This window comes from Ceratotherium simum, chromosome 11 (assembly GCF_057802395.1).
Source record: "Ceratotherium simum simum isolate JZ-2026a chromosome 11, ASM5780239v1, whole genome shotgun sequence".
In the NCBI taxonomy this organism is placed as follows: domain Eukaryota; kingdom Metazoa; phylum Chordata; class Mammalia; order Perissodactyla; family Rhinocerotidae; genus Ceratotherium; species Ceratotherium simum.
The window spans coordinates 2330505-2337627 of NC_141910.1; positions in this window are offsets into that span (position 1 = coordinate 2330505).

Genomic DNA, 7123 nt, shown 5'->3' on the forward strand with positions numbered 1-7123 from the left:
GAGGAAGCAGAAAGGGGAGCCAGTTGTTGGAGCAGATGAGTTCTTTTGTGAGTACACTGATTTTTAGGGGGAGCGTCCAAGTTTCTTCTCTGTAACCCCTGACCTGCCACAGCTTAGATTCTCCATTCCCTCACCCTTCTCCTTTCTCAGGAATCCCCTGTCTGATTCCAGGCCCCCAACTTCCACCTGTTCTTCTCCCCCCGCAGCAGCACAGCCTCCCAGTCCTCTCAAGTCAGCAGACCCTCTGGTTCAGAGGCTTCCCTGCCAGCCCCTCCGCCCAGGTCCCTCGCCTCACTGACGTCCTCACGCCCACTCTAGAACTGAACCTGAATTCACAAAATAGCCATGGCAGATACTTTCTGTTCTCTGAAATAAATAAAGTCTCCTCCTTGTTCCTGCTGCATCACTAAACAGGCACAGCTCATGCCTTTTGGAGGCACTGTCCCTTCTTATTACCCTGCTTTCTGAGAGCCTTTTCTAATCATTCTGGGCACTCTGTGAGCTTTAGAGAGAGACCTGCATTACTGGAGTGAGCCTTTACATAAAAGACAACAGGAGGATGGACCAGGGCTCACCCTAGAGAAACCCCAGATTCATAGAGGTGGGGGTGGGGAGGAGTTAGGAGGAGGAGAGGATCACAGAGGAAATCACCCCCTTCAGCTAGAGAACTGTGCACTTTGTATTGCACTGAGGGACAGTCTCTTTTTGTCATCCAGTTGCAATTTGCAACACTCTGTACAGTTCACTGGCGAGGAACAAAATGTTTTGCCTAATTCCACCCCCGTGGAGCCAACCCATGGCCTTGGCCTTCTGAGCAGGGGTGTTAAGTGAGCCAACTGCACAGGAAAAGAACTAACGAGGTGCAGGGCCTGTGGGTCAGGGAGTTGGGTGGTCAGGGATGTGTGTGTGTCCAGGTAGCAAACTTCAGGGCCTTGGGCTGCCCCTGGAAGAAGAGCGCATCTTCTGCTTTTCTCACTTGATTCAGGCGACATCGTTGAGCACTGCTGAGGGGCTGCACGGGCCAAGCTCAGAGTCCTGCTCGGAGGAGCGACAAAGAAGAGCATCCTTGACCCTGCCCTTGAGATGTCCACAGTCTAGTTGTGACAATGAGATATTTAAGAACTCGAGGCCATTTAGCTATTAGGGAAGATATTAGGGAGATGGGGTGAGGGTACAGAAAAACCGGGGTGCCCCTGTTTGCTGTGTGAACTTGAGTGTCCTTAACATCTTGGCTCTTCAGCTTCTCTGTCTGAGAATTGAGGCCAATGCTGTCTGTCCTTCTTCACTGGGGCCTTGGGCATCAAGTGCAGTGACAGGTGGAGGACCGTGAAGAGGAGACAGCACCGGAACGTGGGCCTGCCGTGGGAGGTTTCTCTCTGGTTGCTTCCTGTCCATTCTCAAGGAATGTTCAGAGCAGGGGACTTTATCCTCCCTCATCCCAAGCTGAAAAGCTAAGCAAGATGTGACCTTGCTATGTGAGCTCTTATAATCAAAAATCCGACAGTTAATCTTAGCCTATCTCTGTAAAGAAACACAAGAAACTGGTAATGCTGCTTTTCTCTGGGGAGGAGAGCAGGGCAGCTGAGCGAAAGGTGTGGGAGGGACCTTTATTTTTTCTGTATTAAACTCTAATACATTTTTAATTTAATCTCATGTGATTGTAATATCTAATAAAAAATAAATATACTTCAAACTTAAAAGGGATTCTAGTGGTTCTAGGGATTGGTTCAATGTTGGGGCAGAGCCAGGAGCTGGCTTTGCATTGGCTTTTCTCCTTCAGATCCCCCTTCTCTGACCGTGAGGGGTCGGTGAAGGGAGAGGAGAGGAGACAAAAGCGTTTAGAATACCCTGCAGGCTGGGCCTGTGTGGCCCCTGGAGCTGCGTGTCTCATCTCTGAGTCCTTCCAATGAGAAGGGCACACCTTGCCCCTCTTCACCTCCAGCTCCATCACAGACCTTCCCGCCAGGCCTGAGAGCCCGAGTCACGGAGGGACGGGTGTGGTTGGCACAGGCTGTACCCTCAGGCACAGGGCACTGTGTGCTCACCCGCCTGCGAGCCTGGGCAGCCTGAGCTCACCTGTCTCAGAAGTTGCGTCAGCAGCGAGAACTGCTGGGAGAGTGGGCGAAGGTCACAATGATGTGCAGATGGCCACTCCGAGAGGGTCAAGCGTGGCCGAGGGGAAAGGGCAGGCCCAAGGTAGATGGGGCAGATAATGAGGATGGCTTCATTCAACCCTGGGTCAACAGGGAGGCCAGTGATGGCCACTGCCCCTGGGCCTGGGCCTGGGCCAGAACTGGAGGGGCCAGTCCTGAAGTCTGCCTCAGCCCCCAGGCAGCAGCCCCAACCAGCTGGTGCCAGCCTGAGGTTGGTGTGACCAATGAGCCTCTGTCTGAGCAAGCAGCTGAGGTACAGGAGCTGCAACTCCAGTGCTCTGAGAACCCTCCTTTCCAGACCTCAGTGCCCCCCAGAACATCTCCAAGCCTTCCCAGACAGGCCTGGCCCCCAGCATGCCTCTGCCCCAAATCCACAAGTCCTGTTCTCCCAGCCTCCTCCACCTGCTCTTCCTTTCCTTGGAGAAAAGTTCCTCTGTCTGAACTGGGTCTCCAGTGACAGGCAAGCCTGCCTCTGGAAGCCTGCTTCCTACTCACGTGCGTGCCTGTGGGAAGACCCTGCGGGTGTGGCTCCTGGTTCTCCCACTTAAACTCTCTGGGCCTCAGCTTCTTCATTTAGGGCCTCCCTACGTCACAGCGTTGTGACTAGGATCCCTTGAAGCACTAATTAATCATGAAAGCACTTGTAAAATGAGGCACACATGCTATCTGCGTTGTGCTGTTATTACATGTTATGTGATTATTACTGAGCTCTTAGTAAACAGCTGCTGAATGAATCCTCATCCTGAGCTGATGATGCCTCGAGGGTCCTCGAGAGGGTGGTAGGGACCTGGCATTCCTACTTTGGGCCTGGACATCGAGACAGAGGTGAGGGCAGGTGGAAGAATGTCCACCCTTCTAATGGGATAGGAGACTTCCCTGGACCGTCTGACCTCTCCCCAAAGAAGCAGCAGGCTGGCATGGACAGAGCCTGAGGGCCAAGGGGTGCCTAAGCACTCCATTTCCACTGCACAGGTCCCCCGGGGGCAGGGCTCTGAGTCCCAGCACTGTTCACAGGCTGCCCATGCAGAGGAGCGCAGTTGACTCTGAAACGCTTGGCGCTACCCTAGCCCCAGGCATTGCCTGCTCCCAGAGCCTCAGGTGACCCTGCTCTGCTTCCAGAAGAATGGAGCCAGAGACCCAGCAGGGCCAAAGCAGAGAACATGTGTGTGTTCTAGGGTGCAGTGGGGTGCAAGAAGCTCCACGTGCCAGAGACAGACTGAGCTCACCCACCTCTGGCCTTGCGTCAGCTGCAGAGCAGGCTGCCAGGCCCTGAGAATTAGGCAAGAGGCTCCTGGGAGCCTCCTGGCCTTGCCTCTTGCTTCAGGAAGAGGGTGACAAGGAGGAGCAGGCAACCGTGGGGCTCCTCAGGCCCTCCATTTCCAGATCATCCAGGTGCCCCAGCTCCCAGCATCCCAGGCAGTGAATGGCCTGTATGATCAACGGCAGGCACAGCTGAGCTCACCCAGCCCAACGGCTCCTTGCTGGAAGCCTTCCTGAAGTTGGTGGCGTCTCCCAGCTAGACTTGGGGACTTTGGGGCTGGTTCCTCTCTGGCCCCTGACATCACCACTTTAAACATGACCTTCCACCAAAGCAGCAGGTGCCACAGACATGGGCAGGTAGTGTATCAGGGAGACTTCCAATGTGGCCTGTCATCTCACACTTGATTTACTAATGATCTATCTCAGCGTTGAAGGTGACAGGAGGTTCACAGAGGGCCTCCTGATCCCATTGTTCCCCCCAGGGCCCAGGCCCAGTGTTTGAGATTGACAGTATCCATGAGAGCCGCCTGCACCTCCTCTGTCCCTGGATCCTCTTGGGGTAGAAAAGTGTTATGTGCGTGGGGGAGAGGAGCCTGGTCTAAGCGCAGTGCAATGACAGCTCCCCTTCATCTCCTGTCTTCCTGGAGCTTCTCAATGAGGGAATGTGGAGTTTAGGGGTACTCCGGAAGGCACCCGCCAGCCCTCCTCACTCTCTGCCTCTCTTGCCAGCTTCCTGCTCCAAGCCCACGGCCCGCTGTCCGTGATGTCCTGAGAGCTGAGCTGAACTGAGGGCAAAGGAAAGGCGAATCGAGAAGGGGCCAAAGCAGAGCAAGCAGGCTGGGGAGCAGCATGGAAGGGCTCACGGGGGGCCTGGGGCAGCCCTAACTTAGCGCTCTGGCTTCTCCTGGGCTCGGTTTCCAAGTCTCTCTCCCTCAATTCCCTTCCATCTCCAGGCCTTACCCCCAGCTGAGGTGGTGCTAGAGAAAAAAATGTATACCCCATCACCTGATCACAGACTCCTCTCCCTTCCCTGGGCCTTCATGTCCTCATCTATAACACAAGGAGACAGGACAGGATGGCCTGTGGCTCCCCAGCTCAGGCGTGTAGGGATCCACAATATCCTTCTTCGGCCAGAACTTCCACCTCTTTCCTTGCTCTCCCCTACCCAACCCCCACCTCGGTGTTTCTTCTTGGGGTTTGGCTCCTCATCTCTGACCTTGTGTCCTTCTAACTTCCAGGACTTCGTGGATGCTGGGCTTGATCCACTCATTATCTGGGGATAAACATTCAGCTATTTGAAACCCATGTCTGCCTTTTCTAAGCTGTATCTCCTGGGTTATCATTTAATCCAGAGTCCATTGCAGAGGGGGCACCTCTCCCCAGGGAGCACATAGGAGGGCTCAACCTTGTGGGGCTGAGCAGGGAGGGCCTGGCGGGGACTATGGAGGGAGGTAGAGGGTGTGGGGGAGGCGGGTCAGGCGGTGAGAGACACAATCCCAGGCAGCACATACTTGGCCCCGGGGCTTGAGGATGGAATATTGAAGTTGGAAAAGCCTTTGAAGTTCATCTAGGCCAACCACCCTCCCACTCCCACCCCATTTTAAAGATGTGGCCCAGCAAAATCAAGTGACCTGAAAGAAAGTATAATTTAATACCAAAAAAGGAAGAAGAACTTGATTTCCCTTTAAATGATGGTCCTTTAAATGCAATAATTTTGCTTCAGGAAAAGCTCAGGCCACAGTTTGCACTTTTCTCCTTTTTTGTCACAGACCCGTGACATCATCATCATGGTCCATGGGTGTTCTGAAGACCAGATTTGGTCTGAAGTCCTTCTGCTCCCAACGCCCTGTCTCTCTCAGACCAGATTTGCAAAGTAAAGAAAGGGAACGTCTGGGAAAATTTAGATCAAAATCACTTTTAAAATGACCTCAGTATCCTCATAAATGGTCACTGCAGCCACAAGGGCTGCAGGATCACAGTCACTCAGTGTGGGGTGCAGGCAGGAACTCTGCCAGGGGCCCTGGGCCGGGGCCAGGACTTACTCTGTGTGAGCAGACCGCAGTAGATAGGTAGGCAGGTAGCAGCTGGCTCCTCTCATATCCTTGCCACATGAGGAGGATTCTGGGAGTATTGATTCTGGGCCCCATTCTGGTAGAGAAGGGCTGTTTTGTATGTCCCCTAACTTGAGGGTCCTTAGAGACAGGGAGTGAAGGTGGGAAGGTGGAGACTTTCAGCGGGTGTAGAGGAGGAAGGGGATGTGAGTTTGGTGTCTGGCACATAGTATGCACTCAATAAATACCTTGTGAATGATGTGTGGAATGTGTGGCATAGTTTATGGTGAATATAGAGCCAGCCAAACAAGTCTGAATTCTGGTTCTACCACTAACTGCTCTGTACTTCTGTCAAATTCCTTTATGTCCCCAAATTTCAAGGACATGAGTGCCTGTACCAGACAGGAGTCTTCTTTGCAAATATCAGAAGCCATACTCCTACTAGCTTAAACCAAAAAGGAAATTTCTAGCTCACACAGCTGAGAGGGGCACAACAGCAAGAGCCGGGACCTTGAGTCAGGACCCAACGTCTCCAAGACCATTTTTCTCCTTGTCTTTGCCTGACTTCTGCAGACAGGCTCTGGCCCTGTGGCAGGGAAGGTGGCCATTTGCAGCCCAAACTCAGGTTTGAAAAGAGGGCTTCTCTCCCTCAACGTCAACATATCCACCTCAGAGAAGGCTTTGATTGGCCCTCCTTTGGGCCTAGCCAGACCTAGATCACATGCCTGGTCCTATGGTAGGGAAAGCAGGCTGTGTTACCAGGAGAATGGGGATGGGAAACCCAGGTGGGCAGAGAAAACAATTATGGTACCTACAATGCCTAAAGGTCATGTGTGTGTGTGTGTGTGTTTGTGTGTGTTAGGGAAGCCACAGTTAGAGGGAGTCCCTGAAAATGGAGCATGCAGGGAGGACCAGAAGCAGGCTTGGCCTCTTCAGAGTCAGGATTATTATTGGATGACAATCATTCGGCTCTATTATACATGAGGCTCTGTGTTAGGTTAAGTATATGTTATATATACATAATTTCTCATTCTCACAACACCCCTAAGAAGTACGTATTACTAGCCGCGTTTTATTTATTTTATTTTATTTTTGTGAGGAAGATTGGCGCTGAGCTAACATCTGTGCCCATCTTCCTCTATTTTGCTTGTGGGTCGCCGCCACATCATGGTTTGATGAGCAGTGCCTCAGTCCACGCCTGGGATTTGAACCTGTGAATGCTGGGCCACCAAAGCGGAGCTCGTGAACTCAATCATTATGCCACCAGGCTAGCGCCAATGAGCCCTGTTTTAAAAGTGAAGAGAGGGCCAGCCCCCGTGGCTTAGCGGTTAAGTGCGCGCACTCTGCTACTGGTGGCCCGGGGTTCGGATCCCGGGCGCGCACTGACGCACCGCTTCTCCGGCCATGCTGAGGCCACGTCCCACATACAGCAACTAGAAGGATGTGCAGCTATGACATACAACTATCCACTGGGGCTTTGGGGGGGAAAAAAAAGGAGGAGGATTGGCAATAGATGTTAGCTCAGAGCTGGTCTTCCTCAGCAAAAAGAGGAGGATTAGCACGGATGTTAGCTCAGGGCTATCTTCCCCACAAAAAAATAAATAAATAAAATAAAAGTGAAGAGACCAAGGTTAAGGTCACACAGGTAGCAAGTGACTA